Source organism: Podarcis pityusensis (assembly GCF_964106645.2).
Source record: "Podarcis pityusensis genome assembly, chromosome: 6".
NCBI lineage: Eukaryota > Metazoa > Chordata > Lepidosauria > Squamata > Lacertidae > Podarcis > Podarcis pityusensis.
The window spans coordinates 52,510,284-52,537,454 of record NC_138030.1 but is presented as its reverse complement, the minus strand read 5'-3'; the positions used below and the strand labels follow the sequence as shown (position 1 = coordinate 52,537,454).

The 27,171-nt window shown below is 44.8% G+C and overlaps 2 protein-coding genes and 1 long non-coding RNA gene across 6 annotated transcripts in view; 2 read left to right on the top strand and 1 right to left on the bottom strand.

Moving 5' to 3' along the window:
• The window catches only part of LOC308479038 (phosphatidylinositol 3-kinase regulatory subunit gamma), a 263,420-nt gene that overhangs the window by 128,570 nt on the left and 107,679 nt on the right, over positions 1–27,171 (top strand). The gene's annotated exons all lie outside the window — the stretch shown is intronic.
• The window catches only part of LOC308479118 (uncharacterized protein), an 86,737-nt gene that overhangs the window by 965 nt on the left and 58,601 nt on the right, over positions 1–27,171 (bottom strand). The window lies entirely within an intron of this gene.
• Positions 140–26,553, top strand: LOC308479147. Its single transcript, XR_013987502.1, has 3 exons — positions 140–199; positions 24,235–24,310; positions 26,044–26,553. It is a non-coding gene; the product is annotated as an uncharacterized lncRNA (long non-coding RNA).

The window sequence follows — 27,171 nt, the reverse complement described above, 5'->3', positions numbered from 1 at the left end:
TATGTCTATTTTTAAAAGTAAAATATATATGCTGCCCTTCATTGTAAGATTCCAGGGCAGTTTATAAAATTAGGAACAATAACATTCAAGGTAAAACAGCAATAGGACGATTGTTTCCATTTCAGAGCATTCCAGTTCTGTGGCCTCTTCAGAACTGTGTCCAGACTCTAAGACAGGAGCCTCCGCAGCCCTCCTCTCAGTGAGTTGTTTGCCCACACAAATTAGTCCCTGTTTCGTCCTTGAGGTATTTTTCCTTCCCCACTCACCCCACCTTTCTAGTTTAGTGCTACAGTTACTGCTGGAAGCAGCTGTCTGGATTCAACCTAATAGTTGTGTAGGAGGGGAGCTTTCCAGCAAGGAGGCCATCTCCTCCCACCACAGTGCCATGGAAGGAAAAGTTCCAACTGCTGAACATCTCCTCTCCCACACAACTATTAAAAGCACAAAAGGGCCAGTCCTGTATCATCAGGCAACCCTAGGAAAGATAAAATAGAATCCAGGCTGCCCATAGTTGCCTTTCCCCTACCTAAGATTCTGCTTGCTCCCCCCCTCCCCCAACCCCTTCCAAGCTTAGTGTAGGGTGGTCACCACTTCGAAATGCCCTCAGGGGGAACAGCAAGAATAGCTGAAACATAGGATTCAGAATGCTTGTTAAAACAGTTCGGGAAAGAGCAAGACTATCTATCAGTCTATCCACACTGATTTGGTTAAAAATAAAAGCAGAGGGAAGAATTTTAAAAACTCTTCATGGCATGCCCTAAGAACCTAAGAAACCCAGAAATAGGATCAGGGGACAAGATGAGTGGCATGTTACATAAGCTATTCCTAGTGTTTTATAAGATAATGATAATGAACCGAGGGGGGGGTGTTGGTGTGTGTTTCCCCAAGACTTGACCATCGTACTTGGTAAGTAAAACTGTGGTGCCAGAAACCCATTGTCACCTTCTTCTCCTTCTTAGAGCTACCATTTTATGTTGTGGAACAACAGGAGTACTGGGAGTGGGCAGTATATATTAGCATAATATTAAATGGTTTTTATTGCAAAATTTAAGTGTCCAAATGGGAAAATAAGCATCTGGAATGGCTACTGTGACAGCATGGCTCCTTCCCCTTTACTTATCCCACAGCCTGCTTTCTCTTCTGTCAGGTGGATCTGAGCATAGTTTGAGTAGTTTTCGCCATTGCACAATTAACCAGTGCTGTTTCCAAACTATGCACACACCTAAAGAGCAGTACTTGTACAGACTTGGGCAGGAACAAAATAGAAAACAGCAGCAGCTGCTGCCCTCAGCACGACAGCTCCAGCAACCAACATTACTGCTTCATCTGGCTGTCTCCATTGTTTGGTTGGGATGCTTGAGCATTTATGATGATTCTAGTTATCTCTTTGCCTTAACTCACCCTACTCAGCAAAGCTCAATTAGGGGCTTCTGTGTCATAGATGCAAGGATTACAGGCCCTCTGAGCCATCAGCTAAGCAGTGCTAATACCCATGAGTTTGCAAACACGGCTTATTTGCATGGGAAACCCTTTGAGCTAAGGGTCAGCAGCTGTCAAGCTTGCCCAACAAGAAACAAATGTGTGTTTTCCAAAGAACTGGGCTCTACAACACACAAAAGGAGCAGTTGTTTTGGGTTGCTCCACAACCCTCTTTCCATTGCTCTGACTCCACATATATTGCCGAGAGAGAGAGAGAGAGAGAGAGAGAGAGAGAGAGACCAGCATGTCTTCCTAAGAATAATATGGAGGGCTGTAAACCTGTGGAAATGATTGTCATGCCACGGAACCCCTGCAGACTTTGGTAATAGAAGAAACGTCTTGCAAATAAACGAAAAGGAAAAACTTGGGGAGTGACCCAAACACAGGCCAGTGGACAGCATGTATTTAATTCTGCCAAGTATTCCCTGAGCTACTGGAGATCTTGCAAACCAGTAGTGCCAAATGCAACACTCAGAAGGCAGTCCTACCCCTATCATTTCCATAGTGATTCTCAGAAAAATATATTGTCAGGCTCATTTCACTTCATTGCAGAAGTGTAGCATCTGCCCAGTTTTGATCCAGTTTAGAAATAGTTCACTGGAAGGTTAGTGGGATTTTGTAATATTTTCATTTATTTACAAGTATCTTCCAGATGTTGTTGGAATACAACTCCCACCATCCCTGACCAAGGGCCTTGCTGCCTGGGGCTGATGGGAGTTGGAGCCCAACATTCCCCACTCTTAGATTAACCTATTAGTAGGTGCCAAATGTCCCAACTCTGTGTAAAAACACAGAGCTACTAAGATAGTTATGAGACTTAAAATTGTATCCCATTCTCTTTTTCCTATTCAGGAGGCCTAAAATGGCATACAAAGCATTGGCATACAAAGCATAAATATAAGAAAAACAATTATCTAAAAAATATCACTCCACTAAAAACTCATCAATGGTATTTTTAAGGCAAAAGAGTCCCCCAAAAGCCTACAATAAAAAATGTTTCTATTTTTTCCCCTTTACAATTTTAGTATTGTGCTCAGGTGAGGTTGTTGTTGATGAGTTGGTTTTCATGGAAAGAAGTTGCATAGTAGAATTGCCACAAGCAAGAAGTTCCTGCTCTAGTGTCTATCCTCATTGGTTTAGTCTTCTAGCGAAATTGATCTTATAATAGAGAATATCCAAAGTTTTAAATGGGTGGAGTATATGGGGTCTTATGGGAAGGGTAGTACCTCTGTTCTGGGACATGTCATGCTCCTTCTGGGGTATGTCTGCCCACCTTTGGTCCGCACCCTGAACTCAGCTCTCACCTGTGGCTCCTAGAAACTGTCAGCATGTGGCAGCAGCCCCACCCCAGGAACGGCCTCAACTGGCCAACTAGGTGAGGTTAGCCAATGGGTCTCAAGCCCTTGGTGAGTTATGGACTCCCCCTGCACGTAAGGCTCCGGTGGATTGAGCAGACAAGACCAACAGTGGGTCCAGCAGTCAAGGTGGTTTTTGCACATTCTGTAAAGGGAAGTGAGGGGCAGGTAGGACTTCTCTTTCGAGACAGATTGATGCCAACGACAAATGGGCGGGCAGGTTCACAAGGCAAGAGTGCAAGTAAATTCAGCAAGAAATGGATGGATAAAGATTGCCCACATTAAACTCTTCCACCTTTCAGTCCTTTTTAGAGAAGATACTCCACTGAAGCACCCAAAGGGGAAAACACCATCAATTTGCCTGGTAGCTAAAATGTTGGGAACTCTGTTAAATTCTGAAAGCAAATGGCAAGTTGCATTTGGCTTTAACACCCATGAAATGCATTTTGAAAAGCAATATTGCAAATGCATAGTTGCGGGAGAGTTGACCCTAAGATGATCCTGTAACCTTTCTGGAGATCTGTCCACAGTTCTCTTATCTCCAAATTACAGGGATCATCCATTCCGGAATACTTATTCCACACACAAGTGCAGAAACACAGCAAATTTGCAGCCTATGAATGTGAAACACCAGAACAATCCCTGAATACAGACCTCAATATTTTTTAGCCATTACAACAGCCTGTGACCCTTTGCTAGCTGAACAGTTGTCATTTTAAAAAAAAAACCTGTTCAAAATGTACTAAATCTGAGAACTCTAGATTGGCACTTCTAGATAACTTTGTTATGTAGGCAGCTTTCTGTGAAAGTCCTGTTTCCATCTCATTGTTTCCCTATTACACAACCAGTGGGTGGTAATAGCCCCTGCTGTGACTGTTAGGCTGCCTTCCCCTCCCCTGGGAAAATGCTGCAAGGGAGCCTCGGGAGGTTAAATTATTGGTTGTTAGTAGTGATTAGCACCCACATTGCACTTTCATCTCCAGACGCTTTATGAGCAGTTAATGAATAAGAAAGTGAGAACTGGGTGTCACTGCCCAGGGTGTGGAAGGCCCTCCAGGGAAAGGGATAACATTCTATCAAACTGTTTATGTGAGTGGTTCTTTGTAAGTTATACTGGAGTCATTTGTGCTAACCCCATTGGCTAGACAGCTGATTCTTTCCCCCAAAGGCTCAGTAGAAAAGGAAGGTACAGTGAAGGAAGAAAATCCAGTAAGGTGGGGCAGGGGCAAGTGCTACTAGTCTCTTGTAAGATTAGAAATAGCTCATCTGTGAGTGCTTGCTCTGGCAGTACATACACTAAAAATTGGAACGATGCAGAGGAGAAGCAGCTCATCTGTGCATAGAATGCTCCATCCATACTGTCACTTGTTCAGTAACTTAAGCATGGGGTGGGGTGTTGCAACAGATATATTCGGCGTAGGATTGGATTGATCCACTGAAGTCTGGTCAGTCCCAGTGCCAAGAGGGGACAGGACTAAGTCCATTTCCAGGGGAAATCCTTAAATAAATGCAGACATTTTTCATAAATACATTTAAAAACAACTTAGGATGTGGTATATGGATTCTCTCTCTCTCTCTCTCTCTCTCTCTCTCTCTCTCTTTCCTAAAAACTGCTTGGACCAGTTAGAAAGTGATGTGCTTGCTGCACTTGCTGCAGATCTTTAATATAAGGCATGGGTTACAATGTGCTGCCAGTTCTTGGGTAATTGTATGGAGGAAAATATGGCTTTCCCCATAAGGTGGTGTGATGGGACGATGAGCTGCTTGTGTGTAAAATCCTAGTCCCTCAGAGTTTGGTCAAGTTTGCAAACCTCTGTCTGTAACGGAGCCCCTTAAACATGGCTCCGTCAGTCGCTGGCAGATTCCGACAGTGGTTGCTTTCGGAATCGCTTCCAACATAAAAGCTCCTTAACGGAAACACGTCTTCTGGACTCTCTGCGTGACAGTTTCCGGCGAGGAGTGGGTGTCCCTACAGGAGGTCCTGAAACCTCCCCACTGTTTTCGCTGGAAGTGTCTCTGAGCCATCCCTCCAGCTCCCTTTCCCTCAGCTCAGCTCCTCTCCCCCTACTGGTTCCCTCTTCAGCTGCTGAGTCTCTCCCAACCTGTGTGAGCCCTTTCACTTCCCTTCCTTCCGATGGCAGTTCCCTGACATCCACCTCCCCTCCAGGGCCCCCTTCATCCCCTCTCGCCCCCTCCTCTACGGGCGGTGAGGAGGCAAAACCCCGGAATGAACTTCCTTCATCTTCCGATGTCCCGAACACTTCTCTCCACCTGTTGCGGTTCCTGGTCTCGAAGTACTCCTCCTCCTCAGAGTCCATCTCCCCTTCCCCTTCCGATTCCGAGAATCCTTCCAACTCCTCCTCCTCATCGGTGGTCCCAAAGTATTCCCTCCGGAACCTCTCCACAGGCTGAGGTTTCCTTGGGAACCTTTGATGGAACGTTTCTATCAATACCTCGTCATTGATATCTTCTGCCATTACCCAAGTGTTTTCTGACTCCGGTTCTCCTTCCCACGCTACCAAATACTCCACCTGATCCCCCTTCCATCTGGCGTCGAGGATTTCTGCCACATGGCTGCTGCATTCCCTTTCTTCTATGACCGGTCCCCGAGTGGCCATCCCTTCTCGTCCCCCCTCATACGGTGACAGTAACGACCTGTGAAATACTGGGTGCAGTTTCATGTGGTTGGGTAACCGGAGCCTGAAAGCCACTGGGTTGACCTGTTGAATGACCTCAAAGGGACCCAATCTCCTGGGTCTTAATTTCTTACAACCTCCTTTGAACGGCAACCCTTGGGTTGACAGCCACACCCTATCTCCCACCCTTATGGTTTCACCTTCCCTTCGGTTCTTGTCTGCCTGCCTCTTGTATTCTTCCTTCGCCCTTTCTAAGTTGAGTTGGAGCTGACGATGGATTGCTTCCATTTCTTCTACAAAATGCTCGGCTGCCGGGACACCCCATCTCTCCCCTTCTCCCCCTGGGAAAGCCCTGGGATGACACCCATAATTAGCCAAGAAGGGGCTCATCCCTGTGGACACATTCTCGGCATTGTTGTAGGCAAATTCCGCCAGCGCCAACTTTTCTACCCAGTCATTCTCTCTGTCATTGACATAACACCTCAGGTATTGCTGGAGGACCCCGTTTGCTCTTTCCGCCTGCCCGTTGGTTTCAGGGTGCCGGGCAGTCGAAAAGTTGACCTCCACCTGCAGTAAGCTCATGAGCTTCCTCCAGAACCTGGAAGTAAATTGTTTTCCTCGGTCTGAGACCACCCTCAATGGCACCCCGTGCAACCTAAAAATGTGTTCTACAAATAAGTTCGCTGTCTCTTCCGCCGTGACTGCATGCGAGCAGGCTACAAAGTGGCACATCTTTGTTAGTAGGTCTACCACCACCATGATGGCTGTTTTCCCCTTGGACTTCGGCAGATCAGTCATAAAATCTATCGACACTGCCTCCCAAGGTCGTTCTGGGGTTGGTAAGGGTTCTAATAGCCCCGCCGGTGCCCGCCTCTCCCCTTTGGCTCGCTGGCATTGCTCACACCCTCTTACATACTCCCGTACATCTTCCCTCACCTTAGGCCACCAAAATTCCCTGGTGACCAACCACATGGTTTTGTGTTGTCCAAAATGCCCCGCCGTGGGGCTGTCGTGCAACTGCTTGAGTACCCTCCCCCTTAAGTCTCCTTCAGGGATATACAGTGCCCCTTTGTAATACAAAGCTCCATTTCTTTCCTCGAAACCCCCTGGTTCCTCTCCCTCACCCCTAAGACCTCTGAGCTTATTCTGGGCGTATTCATCATTCTCTGTTTCCTCTACCAGTTCTCTTTGTCCCACCAATGCCGCCCCACACACCCAGCGGTCCTCTGGAATGACATGTCTCTCTTCTGGTGCTCCCTCCCCCTCCAAATATTCAGGTTTGCGTGAGAGAGCGTCCGCCCTAATGTTCTCTGGGCCTGGCACGTAACAAATCTCAAAGTTAAATTTGGAGAACTCCTGGGCCCATCTCACTTGCCGTTGGTTGAGCACTCGTGCCGTCCTCCAATACTCTAGGTTCTTGTGGTCAGTGCACACTTGCACCTTATGTTGTGCGCCAATTAGCAGGTGCCTCCATCTCCGGAACGCCTCATGAATGGCTAGTAGTTCTCGGTCATACACCGTGTAGTTCCTCTCGGATTTGTTCAGCTTTCGCGAAAAAAAGGCACACGGTCTCCACTCTGACTCCTCCTTCCCTGGCTGCAGAAGCACCGCCCCAATAGCTCTGTCTGATGCGTCAGTTTCCACTCTCATCGGTTTTTGTAAATCCACATGCAGGAGTTGTTGTTCCGAGGCGAAGGCCCTTTTTAGTTCCTCAAATGCTCGCTCCGCCTCCTCAGTCCAAACGAACTTCTTCTTACTGCTGAGACAGTCCGTAATGGGCGCCGTCAGGTGGGCAAAGTTTCGGATGAACTTACGATAGAAGTTCCCAAATCCTAGGAACCTCTGCACATCCTTCCTTGTTTTGGGTGTTTTCCATTCCAGCACCGCCTGGACCTTGCCGGGATCCATGGCCAATCCCTTGTCTGACAGGCGATACCCCAGGAATTCCACCTCCTTGGTATGAAACTGACACTTCTCCAGTTTCACCCACAGCTGGTTGGCTTGCAGCCTGCTCAACACTTCTCTGACGTCTCTCACATGCTGCTCCTCATTCTCAGAATACACCAACACGTCGTCTAAGAAGGCCACACAATTCTTGTAAAGCAAAGGCCCCAGGACGTGGTTCATAAACGATTGAAAGCACGCGGAGCCTCCTTGTAGGCCGAAGGGCATAACTAAATATTCAAATGCCCCCAAAGGGGTGAACATGGTGGTTTTCCATTCATCCCCCTTCCTTATTCGTATCAGGTTGTACGCCCCCCTTAGGTCCAGTTTAGTAAAAATCTTTCCCTTCCTGACCCTTGTCAAAATGTCGTCAATCCTGGGCATAGGGAAAGCCACTGGTTCTGACACTGCATTTAAGGCCCTGAAGTCACACACAAGCCTCGGCTTGTTCGTGTTTTTTTTATCCACAAAAAACACTGGGCTGCCCCCCACCGCCCTGGACTCTCTGATGAACCCTCTCTTCAGGTTCTTGTCAATGAACTCTCTTAGCTCCTGCATCTCTCTGTCTGACATGGCGTACAGCTTGCCTACAGGGAGCTGTGCCCCAGGGAGTAAATTGATTTGACAGTCAAAGGGTCTATGCGGGGGTAGTTGGTCAGCTTCCCTTTCGCTGAAGACGTCGCGGAGATCTGCGTATTGTCGTGGTACCTTCACGTTCTCCGTTACTTCAGTCCCTGCTAGGGTGGCTTGGGCCCCTGCCAAACCCTTTCCCTCTTTGCAGTGTTCTAAGCAATGTGCTGAACCAAAAGAAACCACTCTCTGATGCCAGCCCACCAGCGGATCATGTAACGCTAGCCAGCTCATCCCCAATATAATGGGAGCTCCTCCCAAGGTGGCCACATTAAACGCTATCAGTTCGGTGTGCCTTGCCACCTTCATTATCATTGGGACGGTCTGCAAGCTGACTTCTCCTCCCAACAGCTCCCTGCCATCGATCGTGGTCACCTGCAGGGGGTTGCTTAAAGGGATCGTCTGTATCTGGTGTTCAGCTGCAAACTCTTTGCTCATGAAATTGCAGGAGCTGCCTGAGTCCAACAGCGCCTTTATCTTTAGAGGGTGTCCGTTTGGCAGCTCTAGCGCCACTTCTATCACTAGGGCGGGTTTAGGAGGTTCTGGCGTGGGCACTTTCACTGCTCTTTGGCCTGGCTGCTGTGCCCCGACGGTGGCAGCCAGGCGTTGGCTTTTACTTGCTTCGGTATTTCTTCCTCTCTTCCCTCCACAGCTCCTACCATCCCTTGCCATTCCTTCCTCTGGGGGCAGACTCTGGCAAAGTGACCTGGCTGTTGGCAGAGATAGCATTTCCGGGCGCCTTTTCCCTCCTTCTTTCCCCCCTCACTGGGCTTTGAAACTGCGCGCGCGCGCGCTGTTCCGATTTCCATCGGCTCTGCCGGCGGGAAAGTTGGCTCTGGAATGTCTGGAATGCGGAACTCCTTCCAACGTTCCCCCTTCCCTTCCCGCCTCTCCAATGCTCTCGCCTCCTGGCGCGCTCCTATGGTCAGCGCTGATTTGGTCAGCTGGTCCATAGACTCCGCCCTGGGCGCCCGGGAAAGTTCGTCTTTCACAGCCGAAGAAAGCCCTTCTTCAAAGAGCATTTGAATGGGTTCCGCCGATAGATCCCACCCCAATTTATGGATCAACATGGTGAACTCAGTCCAGTACTCACGGACAGATCGGCTCCCCTGTTTGCAAGCCATTAACTGTCTGCGGACCACTCCCTGTTCAATATCGCTGGAAAACATCAGATCCATGGCGCGAAAGAACTTCATCGTGTCCTTTAGGACGTCACTATTCGCTGCCATCAGGGGTCTAACCCAGTCTCTCGCCCCCTTTTCAAGATGCCCAATCACGAAAGCCACTCGTGATTCCTCGTCAGGGAATTCATCAAACTGCAGATTGAGGGCATATTGCATCTCTGTCCGAAAGCCATGATAGTCTTTGGGCTCCCCCCCAAACTTCTGCACCAATCCTGGTACCTTTCTGACGAGCTGGGTGTCTTTCCCCTTTTTGTCTGCATCCTGAGCCCTCCTCTCCTCAAGCCTCGCCGTCTGCAGCGCTAGCTGGACCTCCAACACCCGGTACCTTTCTTCCAGGCTTGGACCCGCTCCAGCTCCTGCTTCTCCGGTTCCGGCTGGGTTGCTCATGATGCCTTCTCCTGCACAAGCTGCTCACGAAGACTGTCGGAATGCTGTGATGGGACGATGAGCTGCTTGTGTGTAAAATCCTAGTCCCTCAGAGTTTGGTCAAGTTTGCAAACCTCTGTCTGTAACGGAGCCCCTTAAACATGGCTCCGTCAGTCGCTGGCAGATTCCGACAGTGGTTGCTTTCGGAATCGCTTCCAACATAAAAGCTCCTTAACGGAAACACGTCTTCTGGACTCTCTGCGTGACAGTTTCCGGCGAGGAGTGGGTGTCCCTACAGGAGGTCCTGAAACCTCCCCACTGTTTTCGCTGGAAGTGTCTCTGAGCCATCCCTCCAGCTCCCTTTCCCTCAGCTCAGCTCCTCTCCCCCTACTGGTTCCCTCTTCAGCTGCTGAGTCTCTCCCAACCTGTGTGAGCCCTTTCACTTCCCTTCCTTCCGATGGCAGTTCCCTGACAGGTGGGTTTTGATTTTTTTTAAGGTAGGAAGGAATAGACTGTGATCAGAAGGGTCTATAGACATTCAATCTGATCCACGTGCTTACTTCCCCCCAATCTGATACTTATCAGTTCATCAGATGTGGGCTGGGGAGATGTGCTCCAAATTGCAGAGTGAATCAAAATCCTCCCCCAACCTTAGTTCAGAGTCAGAGAATCAGGAGTTATGAGGCTATGTAACGGTGTCCCAAAGCCTCCTGCCTGTTGCACCTGTAATTTCTATGTCTTCTTCCAGTATGGAAGAAACACTCATTGCACCTTATCTGTTGGCAACTGTTGGCCATAATGGAATAGCAAGCCCTTTCTTTGTCTATAACGGGATAGCAAGCCCTTTCTTTCCATTGAGGGATGGATACATGGTTGAAAGAAAGTAAATGAGCAGAGTGTTTTAAGGGGTCTCCCTTCAGATATCAAATGGCAAAGTTTTTTTGTATCTCTCCCCACAATAGAACAGCTGCAGGGGTTAACTTGGTGTTCAGTTGAATACCACCCAAAATACATAAGATGGATCAGAAGTGTAGACTGAAAGTATTTAATTGGGGGAGACAAACATGTTGCTAAAACGATGGTGAACAGAAAGGTGTTATTTATTGGCATTGTAGTTAGAGCACTAGCACTCTTTCTCCAAAGCAGTATTTTGCTAATATTTTGAGGAGGCTTCAGACTTTTGTGGGAAGGTTGGAGGTGCAGTAGGTGTGCCCATCGACACTGAGGGTGCAATGTGAACCGAAGAATTACATTCAGATCAGCCACATCAGCTTTCCTTCTGATAACTCCCATCTTCAAAGCAGATATTGCATTGTGAATTTTCATATATGTTAATAGAAATAGGAATTCTCTGCACGCTTCCTTTTTGGTGTTTTGAAAGCACCATTCAATGGAACAGTTAAAAGCCTCCTTACATTTCACAATGCATTCCTCTTGCCTCATGTGGAAACTGAGAGTGCCTTCTCTGGGAACCTGCTCTTGGGGAGTGCACATATGGCAATGATTTAACAAATACAAATGCTGTCTGCTCAGAGTGCAGGTATGGACACTTGCAAAGCGATGTCTACAAAAGTGCTTTTAGAAAACCCGCAAGCCACAGAGCTTCAAAGGCTGAAGTGTGTACACAGCCTTAGAAACAAATGCAGTGCCAAAATCAGCAAATGAAACAAAGGCTTCACTTCGCTCAGACAACAAATGAAGGTACCTTAAAGTTAGGCTTTTCTGTTTTTGTCTTAGGCCATTTTCACATAACATTAAAAGTGCCTTTTAACCTCCCACACACTGTTTGCATGGATGTGTGAATATTAATTGGGATAGGGACAGGGACACAGAGAGAGCTAATTTTTAATTGTTTGCTCATTCTGTCCAACATAGCTTTTGCATTAACGTGGGAAATGCAGGCTTTTTACTGTCACATGTAGTTGTGCACATATCGGCTGATTCCATGCATATTTACTCAGAGGTAAGCCTCACATAGATCAATGGTAGATGTGCATAAGACTGCCACCTTAGAAGCTGGGTTCCATGTGCCTTTACTCAAAAGGAAGCCTGTGTTCTATATGGCACTTACTTCCAAGTAAACATCAGCCAGAAAATCTTTATTGGTTTTACACCTTCTTACCTGCTGAGCAGTTGTAATAATGCCCCACCCCTGGGAAAAAAGTCTCCTTCTCAAAATCCTTCAAGTTCTCAATATGAGTGCTTGTTGAGAGCTATCAGGTAAAAGAGGGCATTACAATTGCCACAACAAGCAGAAAAATAATAATTAAGTGGTCTGCCAAGACCCTCAACAGTTTTCATGGGAGGGGGGAGTTTGGGAACTACTGCCTTAATGGTTTCCCCCCTAAAATATTGCTACGCCAATGCAATGTGCTTTTTGAGTTTTTGCATGTTGTAACTTGTTTCTGATAGATAGATACATGCATCCTCCCTTTATAATCTTTAGTCACTTCTGGGCATTATGCGAGTGAGTCTAGTTTTGCGTGGACAGGCGGAGTCCCCAGATCCCGCGCGGTCCCCCCGTCATGTGGAATAACGACTCATGACAACATGCTATGGGATTAAATTGGCCACAACTTTATTAAATTTCAAATGTGGGTAGACCTTGGCTCAGGCATTGGGCGTTCTCCCTCCCCAGTCCCCAGCCGGGGACCTAGGGAGCATCAGGGTTATCCAGTGGGGGGGGGATGGGCCGGCTCTGGAGAACATATGTTCAAGCAGAGATAGCCGCCCCTGTTACGCCGCCGCTGCAGGGGAGAGCAATGACGACCTTTCGGCGTACGGTCAAAGCCTCCCTTCAGAAACCCCTTTAACGGGGAACCCTGGTATCACCGCCGCAAAGAGGAAAATGGACTAAAGGATTCCGCCCAAGGCCTGATACCTCCAAAGTTGTGACGTTTTGCTACTGGAAAGGCGAAACCTGCCAATGCAGGGAAATTCCTTTCCGGCCCTTTAACAGCGACCTTAACGTAGCAGCGCCCGCATACCTGCGAAGAAAAGTTAACCTGCAAAAAAGACATTAACTGAGGGTGGGTAGGGTGGGAGAAGCTCTGGAGCCAAGTGAGGATTCTCAGGTAAGATCCTCCCTCTATTGTGTGGGCAGGTAATCTCTCCCCTACCTGGCCTGGTCTCCTTGGCAACGCTTCCCCCAGGTGGGATTGGACAACTGACTGAGGTAGGCGGAGACCTCCAGGTATCCCACCTGAGGGAAGGCAAACCAAGCCTATGCTGTTGGAGCCGCTCCAGATCTAGGGGCTGCGCGCGTCCACGCAAAGGGCGCCCCCCGTTTTAAGCGGAGAGCAGTCATTATAAAAAAAAAAATCAGTCAGCTTTGTACGTCCGATAAACACAGCTAATTTACCGGGTAAAGCAAAATCCTATAATCTGTGGTTTTTCCAAAAGAGGATGGTGTTTGGTAAGTTGGGGGGGGGGATACAACTAGAGAGGTGAGTAGACAGATATGCACACAATTAGATGGGGGGGAAACATACCGTAAATATATAAAATGTGTCATGGAGTATGCAGCCTGCACTTCAGCCCTGCAGCTTCTAATCTATAACACATTGCTGGACAATCACATTTTTCTAGGCATTTGCAGACTGGAAGAGCAATCTAACCACCACCACCCTTTGCCTTGTAGTTTGGATTGGGCAGAAGTGTCCTCTCTGCCCAGCCCTGCCAGTCTCCATTGGCCTTTCACTGGCTGTGGAGATCCCAGTACCACTCCAGTGGAATTGACTGTCCCTCGCTTCTACCAACCAAACATGCAAGTGAGTGGAAGTGCTGTCACTTGGATCTCCACCAGCTGCAGCCAGTGCACAGCCCCCAATGGGCTTTCCAGCCCCAGAGCTGTGCCAACCTAAGTCAGTCTCATTGACATCAGCTGACAGGATCAGATCCACCCCGGCCATTATGTGAAGCAGGGCAGCAGATACAGCGGTACTTCATTCAAATAATGATATTGTATCCATGTTAACTTTCCTGATAAATCCTTAAATTCTTTTAATTTAAACTCTCCTCCCACTTGTTTTAATAAATTTCTATAAGCTGTCCAACCTTCTATCATATTCTTTTTCATTACCACTATGGCTTCCAGCAGTGAGAGCCAAAGTGGTGTTTCTTTCTCCAATAACTTTTGGTATTTATCCCATATTTTATACAATTTTTTCCGAATTATGTGATTTGTAAATCCTTTCTGTACTTTCACCTTTTCATACCACAAATAGACGTGCCAACCAAAAATATTACTATGACCTTATAAATCTAAAATATGTGGATTCTCCAATGTCATCCATTCCTTCAACCAACAAAGAGAAGATGCTTCATAATATAATCTCATATCCAGAAGGGAGAAATCTCCTCTCTTTTTTGCATCTATCAATATTTCATATTTTATTCTCAGGTTTTTCCCCTTGCCAGATATATTTAGAAATATATTTATGCCATGTATTGAAACAATCTGTCTTGCCAATCACCGGACTTGAGAGAAACAAAAACAACATTCTTGGTAATACATTCATTTTTATAGTCAACACTCTACCTAACAGTGAAAGTTTCATTCTGTCCCAAATTTGCAAATTTCTTTTAATATCTTCCCAGTATTTTAAATAATTATCTATGTACAAATTTATATTATTTGCTCTTAACCATATACCTAGATACTTGACTTTCCTTTCAATCTTTAGACCTGACATATCTTGTAATTTGTTTTTACTCTCATCATTCATATTTTTTACCAAGAGTTTGGTTTTGTCTTTATTAATCTTAAGACCTGCTACATCTCCATTTTTTTTTAATCTCTTGTAATACTTTTGGGATTGACTCTATTGGTTCTTCTACAGATATCACCACGTCGTCTGCAAATGCTTTTAATTTATATGGTCTCTGTCTCACTCTTATACCTTTAATTTCTTGATTACATCTTACAACAAGGGTGACAACGGGCAGCCTTGTCTCATTCCTTTAGTTATTTTGCAATTCTCAGTCAATACATTATTTACTATCAATTTAGCTGACTCTTCAGTATATATTGCCCAGACTCCTTTTATAAAAGTGTCTCCACAGCTTATATATTCCAAAACTTTAAAGGTAAAATCCCAGGAGACATTGTCAATCTCAGCATATCTTTCATGTCCAGTAGTCTTCCATGACTGTTCCAGTCCAAGCTGCCTAAAGTAGCTTTGACCACATGGATTTCCTGTTTCGTGACGGTCTTCTCACCAAATCAGAAATGGGTTTTGCAACACCCATAGTCTAATTTTAGAAGTGGTCACTAGAGCAGGATGGACACATTTGGTTCCTGTTCTCAGACCTAGGCTCCTCATCACTTCTTGGCACACAGAAGGGACTGTGTTTTGGATCATTGACACTGCAACGTGTTGAATACTGAGCTCACATGCTGTATAAAATAGCAGTACAGTGGGCATCCAGGCTGTTGTTTAAGGGCTATGCAACCCTCTTTACAATGTCAGCAATTCATTTTATGTGGCATGATCTCATCATTAAAATGTACAGCAGGTAAAGTGATAAGAAGGCATCTTAAGCCTTCCCAATTTAAAGTAGCAACCTGAAGATTTAAGTTGATAGGGGTGCCTATCAACTCTACAATTCTATGATTTTATGTTGCCATTTTGAGAATGGTAACCCGTTTTTACCTACCCAGATTAAAGGAAGAGGCTGATTTGCCATGCAGAGTGTTAGTTTGCCATTAAGGAACCCAGTTAGTTACATGTTGCAAGCATTCATGAGTTAATAGATCTAGGCTTCTCAATTACAATACACAAAACAGGGTCCATATTACTTTATTTTTATTGTAACTATTTCTGTTTGACTCCAGGCATTATGGGGCTGGAGTTATTTTCATCCCGCCAATGATGACATGCATCTAATCCCAGGGGCTGCCAGTCAGGATAAATGAGCCCTTCCGTAAGCAAGAGTGTATCTTTCTGCTGCTGTTCCCATGCAGAATGAGGGCTGTTCTGAGAAGGAGCAGCTAATTCCATTAGCTGGCATATTTGCCAGCCAAATCTGGGTATTCCCTAAGCAGCATCTAACAGTCCACTGGCTTGGAGGAGCAATGGTTGCATAAGCTTCTTTAGTTAAAAATGCAACAAATCCATTTTGAGACTTCAGATAGTCATGTGAATGACCCACATTTGCAATACTTGTGGGTATGTGTTTGTGTGTCCCCATGCAATCAAAGGTCTGCAGGAATTCTGCGCATTTTGGATGCACTGTCATGGTCCTAGTGGGGAGACCTGAAAATGTTACTTAACAGGTATGCATCTGGCTGCTTCAACCACTGCTGCTACTGCTTTGACATTTCTCTAAAGTTTGTACACGGATGGCATGCATGTCCAGAACTAATAGAGCACTGCACAAACATGTAACAAGCCAAAATGCTAGCTTCTCTGAACGATGGGTAAGCATGCATGCCCACACTGTCACTATTAATGAAGTACTGGGCACAGTCAGTGACCACTCTTCTACTGGACATTTTAGAACTCTGGAAAACCAGGATTCTAAAATAGACAGGGAGCCTGCATGAATACAGGTTTGCAACCTAACAGAGGTGTCCCTGGTGGTGACAAGAAAGATAACAGTGGCAGTGTCATCTCTTACAGCCCACTACACATAGTTAAAACATCACAGTTATCACTAGAGAAGCGATCTTTGTCTAAGAACTGAACCACCTTAGAGCTGAAATGGCATTTTACAAATAGTGAAATCTGGTGATGTTTCAGAAACCAAAATTTGGATATTTTTCTCTTTCTTGGCATGCAACAGTCAAATTTCAGAAATGAAACTTGAGGTCAGATTTGGAATTCATGGCTTGTATCCAATGCAGCTGTAAGTAAGTGCCCCATCAGTCACTGCCCAAAATGGCATCTGCCTCCCCTCCAGGGAAGAAAGAGGGAGGGAGGGTCTACATCAGGAACTAGGGTGGAGGAAAGAACAGCATTAGGATATGCTGTCTCAGTGAATCCTGCCGCCTGAGGCAGTCATCTCACTGTGCCTTATGGGTGGGCCAGCCCTGCAATCAGCATAAGGATTTCCACTTGTGCAATGGGACTTTCTCCCCTTTTTCTGCCCCATGCGCCCCCTAAATTTGCTCTGGGTTTCCCCCCAACCCTCTGGAGCAGATTTGCGGAGGGTGCAAGGGAAGGTGGGGAGAGTTGGATATAGACAGAGGACAGAGAGGATCTGAAAGTTTGATCAGAGCGCTACATGAATTTGCTTCCACTCTATGCAACTTACGCATAGTATGTGCAAGGGATTCTGGCCAATTGATTTTTCCAGTGGTGTTCTGCAGAAAAAGTGATCAAAACTGACCAGGTTTCTAACTCTCTATCATCTACAATCTGAACTGTAGTGTAGCCCACAATGTGTGAGAAACATTGAACTTTCATAAATGAACACTAACTAGCTACTACTAGTTGAATATTGTCTGCTGTCCAATATGACTGTTTGGATATTCAATATCTTCATCATTCTGGAGGACAGAAGTCTTCTTTTCCCTAGCCAGGAAAAAGCCAGCATGGGCATAGGAAGAAGTGAGTGGCATATCCTGGGTTAAAAATCATGGTCCTGATCCTGGCATTGTCATGACTTAGTATTGCTGAAGGCAATGGAATTTAAGCTAGTCATACCTTTAGCTGAATCAGGTCCCATATCTCTCACGGCAGAGGCCTTCCTGTTTAACCAAGGTCAGGGAGTCTTAAAGGCAGCATGCTTAAGACATGAACTGTTGCTAATGGCCTGGATTCTTAGAACTGCTGAGTGTATCAAAAGAGACTTCCTTAACATTTCCGGACATTGAGGAGATGTTGATATGGGGGGGGGGATAAATAACTTATTCCCCCCAAGAGTACTCTTCCTGATTAAATTATGTGGGTGCAGGAAATCCCTCCACTGTTCTGACCCTGATGAAGTTGAAAATCTTCTACTGCAGCCCTGGAAAAGGACAGTGACTCAGATGTATGTATCAGCGTGCAAGGCCAGTCACACAAGGCTGGGCAGGAGCCAGGGCTAATGCAAGGGACCTCGTCATGGTCTCTCCGGGGTGCGTTTCCATAAGGAAATCAGAAGTATTTACAGACGATAAAAGAACGAAGTGCTGCCAGGAACAGTTTAAAAGCAGAATCGCCTGCCTATAAATTCTCTCTTTTACTGCAAGCAAATAGGAATGAGATCCCAGCAAGCATGTAAAGGCAGCTGCACACTGAGGGAAAGGAGCTCCCACGCTGCGGGATGTTTCTATATTTGTCTTTTTAAACTGATCATTTTAAATAGGAAGTGATTTTAGCACAAGCCAAGAGCGCCTTGCTGCCTGCTCAGGCTCCCGGTCTTGCATTCAGGGATTTGAATGCGTGAGAGTTGTGCATAGCAAAGAGACAGCCTGATCATTGGCTCCAGAATCCTCAACTAACCACCACTCATTCTGCATCCATAAATTTGATTAAATTATGTATAAATCTATGTAATTTTGCATAAGATGCTGGCCTGGGAACACTGGTGGGTAAATTCTTTTTTGAAGGCAGGCTCACATGGAAGGATATAGAAATAAGTAAAGGAAGGAGAGGCTAGCCACTGGGAAGCTACATGTGACCTCAAAATATTGACTAGGCACTCCCTTTATGGTTTTCTCAACAGCGATGAGGATTAGAAACCTTGTTTGCTTTAAAATTAAAGTAAATATTCTCAAGATTTTGAGGGGCATAAGAATCCAGATTCTGTAAATGACAGCTGATGCCTGCAAGTGCCTTGTATCTGTAAACACTTGTGCAAATCAGAGTCCTGAAAGAAAGTTGCCGCAGCTTTCCCCCCCATTTCTCTCATGGGGGAAGCCTGTTTCATGGACCCTCTTACATTTGTCCTAACAGACTTCCCTAAATTTTCTTGTTATTTATGTTTATACTCCTGACTTTATTGACATTCCAGTAAAATGATTCCGTAGCGCATCTCAAGAGATATGGCAAAATCCAAACATGTTTGCTAGGAATCTATTGTAGAGTGTTGGTCATTCCTATTTAGCTTTGAAAATAGGTTTCCAGCTAAAGCACGTTTGAAGAGAGTGGAACTACGGGCAGCAGCTTGCAGTTCTATAGAGCATATACGTACCTATTCTTTAGAGAATATACATTTGTTTCTCAAGCAAGTGGGCTAGAAGTGAGTTCAATATTTTTCTTCCTGAAACTTCAACATAAAACACTCCCTTTGGTTTGTATAGTCTCGGCTTCCATTATCAAGCAGCACAAGTTGCATCACAAGGCTAGGACATGAGCTATGGGTGCCCTTGGAACACCACAGAAACACCTATCTTACCTAGGTACTTGCACAGCCGCCCACAGATTGGATGCCATAAATAATTTCTGTCTCATCTGCCATGGTGTTTTTCTTTTCAACTGGGAGCTCAGCTGAGGACAATCCAAGGATATGCCTGCACATGCAGCTCTTCCATTTCTGGGCCAGCCCAAGACGTTTTTCCACCTGAGGCGGAGCAACAATTGGAGCCTCCCTGCCACCAACGAAAAAGTCAACATGCATAGTTCCCAAGGTCAGCCAAGTTATCTTGGCACCTGAGGCAGACAATCCCACAAGTGCCTCACCTCTCCTTTCTGGCAGGAAAACGAAAATAAAAATAAATTGAAATAACTAACTGTTAGCTGCCCTTTCATCACACCCCAAATCAGACTGCCTGAGGCAACCATCTCAGGAGCCATCCTCACTCATGCCCTTCTGGTTTGACAGCACCAAACCAAAGGTCTTACCATGTGGCACATGGGAACCCTATGCAGAAAGCTCACATTGGCTCATGCAAGCAGTGGGGCCTCCATTGGGTCAACCTTTGTCTGCCATGGTAGAGGAACACATCTCCGCTCGTGATATTGTAGTTTGGATGTGATTAATAACCTCCAACCCATGGAAAAAGTGTCATGCAGACAGACTGTGGTTGAGACTTGGGCTGGATCTAGACCCATCAGAGAAGTGTTTCTGGAAAACACATGGTAAACTTTATACATTGGTACCTCTAGTTACCTACTCAATCCGTTCCAGGGTGCTGTTCACACCCTGAAAAGTCCGCAACTAGAGCACCGCTTCTGTGCACACACGCGACACAATAGAATGCTTCTGCGCATGTGCGCATAGCGAAACGTGAAAGGGCCTCGTTCGTATCCTGAAAAAACGCAACTGGAGACTGACGTAACAAGTGGTACGACTGTATGAGAAATCGTGTTGGCAAAAATGGAACTTCACAGCGCCATCTAGTGACACAGTGCTTTCATACATATACAATGCATATAAAACTCTTTTTCTTTACCAATCTAGCTAAGTCCTTGGAGTTAATATCTCAGACAAAAGAAGTGACAAGTTCAACTGAATGAACAAAGCCATTCTACGAGGATGCTCTTCCTCCCTTCCTCCCTCTCTTCCTTTAAGAGCAAGGAGGTGATTGCTTTTTATGCAATCTCTTCTTAACAAAGTCACACTAATCCCCACACTAATCCTTAATGCTTCTTGGAGAACCCCACAAAATAAAGGAAGCACGTTTGCAACTGCAGAAGAACCCAAGAACCTTCTGGGAGCACAGTAGTATCTCAGAGATGCACAGCCAGGCTTTTAATGGAGGGCTGGATAGTTTTCCCACCTGCTAATTAAATGACTCTGGATCATTAGAATCTTGTAATTTAGCTGTTCAGGGAGGCAGATGCTGGCATATCAAAGCAGCATGGCCATATTTTTGAAGAGTTTTCCAGTTAGCTATCTCTACTAAGATGGATCCTATAGTATTCATGTTGAGGTCATTCATACTGTGTGAAATACAAGAAATCCCAAGTTTAAAAAGGTCATATATTGGAGCAAGCTCTGTTTCAGAATACTCTTTTTTTGTGTGTGTGTATGTGTCAAGCAGGGCAGCCTGAAAGTTCCTCTTTTACTTTATTGTGCACTATTAGAAATATATATTTACTTGAAATATACATTTGTTTGGATGTGTTTAACATCACACATACAAAAAAATATATACACAATAAGTGTACATACAAAACTATCCTGAGTAAGAGTGGAAAAGTCACACATCAAAGACATAACTGCTTCATAGTGTGAGAGAGTGGCTGGTTTGGGGGGCTCATGTATTTAACACAGAATACTTGACTATGCTATGTGATAGGTTAATGTGGCAATTATTTGAGTTTCTAAGTAAAACTACTGATAACTCATTGTCAACTATTTTCTTTAAACGTTTATTCTAAAAGGAAGCCTAATTTTCAGATGTAGAGAGAACAAGGTTGCTCAATATTTGATAATCCATCTCACCTATATAGCATGAAAATTGAGGTAAAACGGGAAAGCCCCAGGGATTGTGTCAGATCGTGGGCCATCCCTGTCCTCTTCCTTAAGTTGGTTTGTTTGGATAGGGCTGTGGAATGGTTCCTCCATGCAACTTCATTCCATAAACCTGGGGTGGCATCCGCAATGTCTCCTGGTAACATGCCTCACCAACCCTGTGCTCCTTCTCGAGTTTTCTGATGAATGGCATGTGTATCTCTCTGCATAGTATTAGCCTAGGATATTTTCACATAAGAAATAGAACATCAAAATCCCAAACACAGAATTGACTTCCATTTTTTAATAACATGCAAAGGGCCAGGTTGCAAGAAGGAAAGTGGAGCTACATCTGGAATCTGCCACCTAAAATGACACCTAAAGGTTGCTTAATGGAAAACTAGCTTCATATTCCAGATGGAGAAAATCTCTCTCTCTCTGTTAATGCTGGCTTACCATCTTATTGCACTTTAATATTTTCTCCTCATTCATTTTTTCTTCTGCAAAATGTGTATTTGTTCATCGAATTTCCTAAACAAAGTATGAGAAATTAAGGTAAGCTTTGCAAGAGATGAACTACTGGGACAAAACAGAACTCCTTGCAAAGTCATCTTCTGTCCAGGGTAGCTTGACGTAAAATGGCAACCCAACCCAAATTATGCTTATTAAGCTCCATTCAGTTCAGTAACATTTTATGCAGACTAAATGTTCTTAAGATTCCAGTCTCAGTTTTGCCAAGAGCTGAATTGTCTGGTGCAACCAAGAGTCCAGGCACAATTCTGCTCCCATGCAAGTTAAAATAACCAAGACAGACTAAACAGCTTAAAAATAGATTTCAACAAGGAACTAACTGTAAAGCCAATTCCTGAAAACATAACCTTAAGGCAATACTTACTAGAATCGTAAACCTGCTGTTCATCCCTAAATACTATTACTGATAATATATACTTAATAATGCAGTATGATGGAATGTTGGAATATTGCTTTTACTTTAAGTAAGGACAAAGGATTGTGAAATCCAACCCCTCATGTTTTTGCTAGTGCACACAGTTTTGCAGCAGTTATGCCCCCCTGCCCCCCCAAATAAGCAATGGGCCTATTTTCAAATGTTGGCTATCATGGGGTTTTTTGCATGTGGCCCCCTTTGGGAAAATTCTTCAGGGAGGGTGCAGCAACTTCCAACAGAATTACTGCTGCCTCCAAATAGATAAACCATTAGATCAGATGGAATAAGGCAGTCACTGCAATAACAAATGGAAGTGATAGACCAGCTCTTCAGGGTGAGGCTCAGGCTTCTAAAGCTTAGAAGCAAATCATTGGATATGGAGGGTAGATGGGGAAGAGTAGCATTTAGACTCCCCTCTGCCACCAGCCTCAAAGTATGACCTCAAGCAAATTGATTAATTTCCCCTTTGGAAGAAACTCTCATTATTCAGCTCCCCAAGCTCCGCAAGGACATTTGCTGCTGTGACCAGCTCAGCTGATTAAGGGCTATGAAGAGGTTGGTTTCCTCCCCTCTCTCCACAACTAGGCAAGTAGGGTCTGGTTTGTTGCAATGAAGGTACATGCAAGTTTGGGAAAGGGGCTTAATCCCTGAGAGGTGTGCATCACATGGGCTGGCACTATGCCGAAAGAGCCTGTTGGGGAGTCAAAGTAGGACATTAAGCAAGACAGGAGCTGAAAATGCTAGGCTCTCCTAGTAGTAATTTAAAGTTGGGTGACAAGATGCAAAGGAGGGAAGGACCCCTGTACCTTTTAAGAGTATTGTAGAAACAGGAGATTTTGCAACAATAGCTTGTCATGTAGAAAGAAGAAAAGCTATGCTGCTTAAATTGTTTCTGTAACTATTTTGGTTTTCTGTGTTTGGTGTATTTATTGCAAATACATATCTGCACAAAAACAGACATCAGCAATCAATAATTGCTGATGATGACAAATAAAAACTCTTACAAATTTATACCTAAATTGCATATTTTCTTTATAACTTTGATAAACTTTGCTGTGTGCTGTTGTTGTGTCAAATATGTTCTGTTAATTTTGAGACTTGAACTAACTTACCACTTCAACTCACAATATGCATCACAAATCATTAGATCAAGTTAATACTTCTAATATGCAAGTAGGAAGTTAATAACCAAGATAGGTGGGAGGATGGGATGGGATGGCATCAAGGAGTCAAATGATAATTTCACAACATGCTGGTTTGGGGGCAATATTGATGTAGTTCATGGGGTGGGAAACCCATGGCCCAGAGACCCAAAGCAGCCCTCCACACCTCCACATTTGGCCCTCGGGAGTCTCCCAAGGCACCTTCCTCAGCTACACCCCTCACTGGCCCTGTTTGCTCTTAACTTGAGTTAGAATGTGTTCTAGAGTTCTGATCATTCTTCTTGCTTGCCTGGGGAAATAATTTTTGTGTAGAAACAAGCCTACTGTACAAAGGTAAAACTAACATCAGTTTCTCTGCTTTATTTTACTGATGGCCCCACCCACCATGGTTTTGTGCTCCCCCCATAAAAGAAATGGTTTTCTGGAAGGGAATGTTGCCTTCAGGCTGAAAAATGTTCCCCACCCCTTTAGTACTCAGAGCAATCCAGAAAGTACATCCCATTTGTTATTAAATTTGCGTAAGGTGTTCCTTCATATGTAAGCCACTCATCCTCGAAATTTCAGTTCTAAGAGTTAATTCAGACATGCAGTCTCATCGTTCAGTGAATATAAGATAGTCATGCCTTGTATGTATGAAACAGCCATCGCAGATCAGTTACCACAGAACTTTCATAACACCTCAAAGATGATATTTTTCAATGGAAGCCATTCATATATTCAGCTGCAAGTTATCAATAGGAACAGTCATCTAGTAACGTACATACATAAATGAATCACCTCTTAGCTCGTGTCTCTAGGATGCACAGCTGTGTTATGGTTGGCACAGAAGAGGTAGGCACTGATCTTCTTCAGGAGGTACCACACCAACACTTCTTTGAAAGCAGTGGGGATCACTCTCTCCCATAATGAGCCACATGGACATATCTAGTGAATCCCTTCCTGCTATATGTCACAAGCCAAGATGGGCAACCGTCAAGAGAACAGATGGTCAGCCTAACCACTGCAACCACCCTCAGGCCACAATAACCGAAACTGATCCCATAAACTATTTCAGATGGTGCTCTAAACACTACAATTGTGGCATCCAGTATGGAAAGTTGGGAGCAACTTTACCTTCAAAATGTTTCACATATCCATTGTGGTGCACCTCTAAGTAATTAGCTGTATCTACCTCCAGAATTAATGTAACCTGCTTTTCCTCTCCAGGGCTAGATCTCAACAGCCCATTCACCACTCAGCAACCACTGGATGGTTCACCAAGGACTGCTGCCACTGCCACATGGTAGGCACAATTATGTCTTTAAGCCAAGGAGTCCTCTGGATCATTATGTCGATAGCACTACATATCTCACTGTTCCACAGCAAGACAAGGGCATTGACAGGAGTGACAGCCATAACATCTCCCAGAGTACTCAGGAATCCCTTGAGTTCCATATGTCTCCAAGGGTGGACTATCTTAATGGGTCTCCTACCATTGCAGGGGACTCAACCACAGCCAATCCAAACTTAACCAGGTGCGGTCCATGAACAGACCACCTGCCCATAACAATGGGGCCATTCCCACCTTTTGAAGGGCTCCCAGCCCACTCTGTAGTGAAGACCAGATTGAGCGTATAACCTGCAATGATGAGGCAAATGATCACAAGCTAACAAACCCTAAAAAACTATAGAAGGCAATCTTTTTGCAGGATGTTTCATGTTGCCGTAATGGAGTGTCACTTTTGCAAAACCAATATGTGAATGTTGAGGTGGTTCTTCCACTTTTGGAGGAAGAAGTTGTTGCCTGTCTTGGCCAACACAAAGCCCTGCTTTAAAATGAAACACAGCTCAGCAAAAACAGATCTAAAACGAGCAGGGGTGTTTGCATCTGCTACCCATTCATATTTTTTGTAGCAGTTCCCCTTGACCATCATGAGAAAATCATTCTGGATTAGCAGGCAATGACCCATGTGAACATGCCAGTCTGAATTTTGTTTCCAGATGCTTTGGACCTTTATAAAGGGATGAAGTCACACCTTTTTGAGAGACCTGATCTCTATGATGAGTGACACTTCTAAAGACATTTCAGATGTTCATTACAACCAGAGTCAAGATTAAAAAGATAGCCGATGAATAATCCAGCCAGGGACTGCCTAGAAATGGAAATAACAGGGATGGGTGACTGATCTGCTTGCGGTGAGGCGATGGGATGATGTCATCATAATGCAGTCAGGCGAAGGATAATCTGTTCCATGATTGGCTGTGATGAAGTTTTGTTCTGAGATCCTCCTAGCCTTTCGCTGCTTCATTAACTCTCACAGATTCCTCCTGTCAAATAGGATTGGGTTGATTCAGGAGGAAAGCAAGGAACAAGGTTATGGATCGGCCTGCACTTTAAGGACTTGAAACCTTTCCCATTGTGTTAACTGAAAGTTAACCCTTTAGCTGTTGAAAGTTTAGCAGGAGGAGAAGTTCTGCAGGGCCTAATACTACAACAGCAGCTCTTGTTGGCCTGCCTTGCGAATACACTGCAAGGCTGCATATCCTGAAGTCTCCTCTTTGAATGGAGGGCAAATTCAGAATATTTACATGGGGGAAAGGATGATTATGAGTTCCAGCAAAGAGTTCTGATAAAAATGCAAAATTGATACAGTCATCTGTTTGACATCTCTTCAAGTTCCTTAAATAGAGTTGGGTGTCACTCTTTTACTTGGGATGATGAGCACCAAATATTGCTATAGTTCAGGTGTGGGGGAACCTTGGGCTCCCAGGTGTTGTTGAACTACAACTTCCATCAGCCCCAGCAAACATAGCCAATGGCCAGAGATCCCAATGCTTGCTATAATTCACGTGAAAACTTCTAAAATTCTGCACTTGCACACATTTTCACAGAATTTAGCGCTTGGAAGTTATATATGAGAGCAGAACTGTAGCCAGCCTATCCTTGTCCAGAAAAGGTGGAGTTTGGTCAAATTCCTCCTAAGATTTATGCCAGCTGTGCTCTAGCCATCATCCTTCTTGCTTCATTACCTGCAGCTCCCAAGGATACCAGAGTACAAAATCAGAAGAGGCCCCAAGGAGTGATACTGTTAAGAGTCCTTTCCATATTCCTATTCCATAGTGAGATCAGAGCATCAACAGGAGTGGCAACCATGTCAGTCAGAAAATCTCTGAGAGCATTCAGGAAACTGCCATAAGTCTCCAAAGATGGACCACCTTAATGGCTCCCCCACCCCTGCAGAGGCATACTGCCATTATCAAACCAAACCTCACCAGGAAATGGTTCATCCAGGACAGCAGACTCACCAGTGGGATACTGCCTTTAAACCTTGTTGCAAAAACCAGATCAAGAATATGTCCTGGCACATGAGTTGAGTCTTTTATGTATTGAGACAGCCCTATGACTGCCACGACTCAGGAAGCCCCAGCGTGAATGCTAAACTTCCCCCAACACCATGATGAAGGAGTTCTTCAACACACACACTCCAAAACCAGCTTCACACCAGCTCAGCCAGGAAGGCTGAACAGAACAGACCCAATTCAGTCTCAGAGCAGATCAGCTTCCTTGTGTGGTCATTATCTCCTTCTCCCATGATTAAAGTGCCTTTTGGCCTAACACGTTTGTTGTCTAGCTGGTTTTCTTGTTTTTGTTGTTATATTCTCCAGTGTCCAGGCTTTCTGCAGTACTCTCCCAGATTCCACTTTTTTCCTCTCTGACTCTACTGTATGTAATTATTATGAGTTCATTTTATTATACCCTCCAACCCCCAACCCAGCCACACACACAAATATATATACACATATATATCTTTTAAGGCCATCATTAACTATAATTATCAGTCTCTGTCAGTCATCTTCTGCAATTCACAATGTGCCTGAAGCCATAGGAATCACTTATCCAACCATGGGTAAAATAAGCATACTTCCAAACATTCTGGGAAGATAATAGGCCTTAATTGAAAGATTTTTCCCACTCCCTTCTCTCTCCAGCTTCAAGCACCTCACGTCTTTCGCATTTCTTTCTTGAGGGGGTAGAATGTTTCTAGATGAGAGGCTTGGTAAGAATACACAGAAGATGGAGCCTTAGATAAACTTGGAAAAGCTATTTGTATTGAATAGCCTGAAGTCAGTAAGCAGAGTGACCTTACAACGATGCTGTCTGGA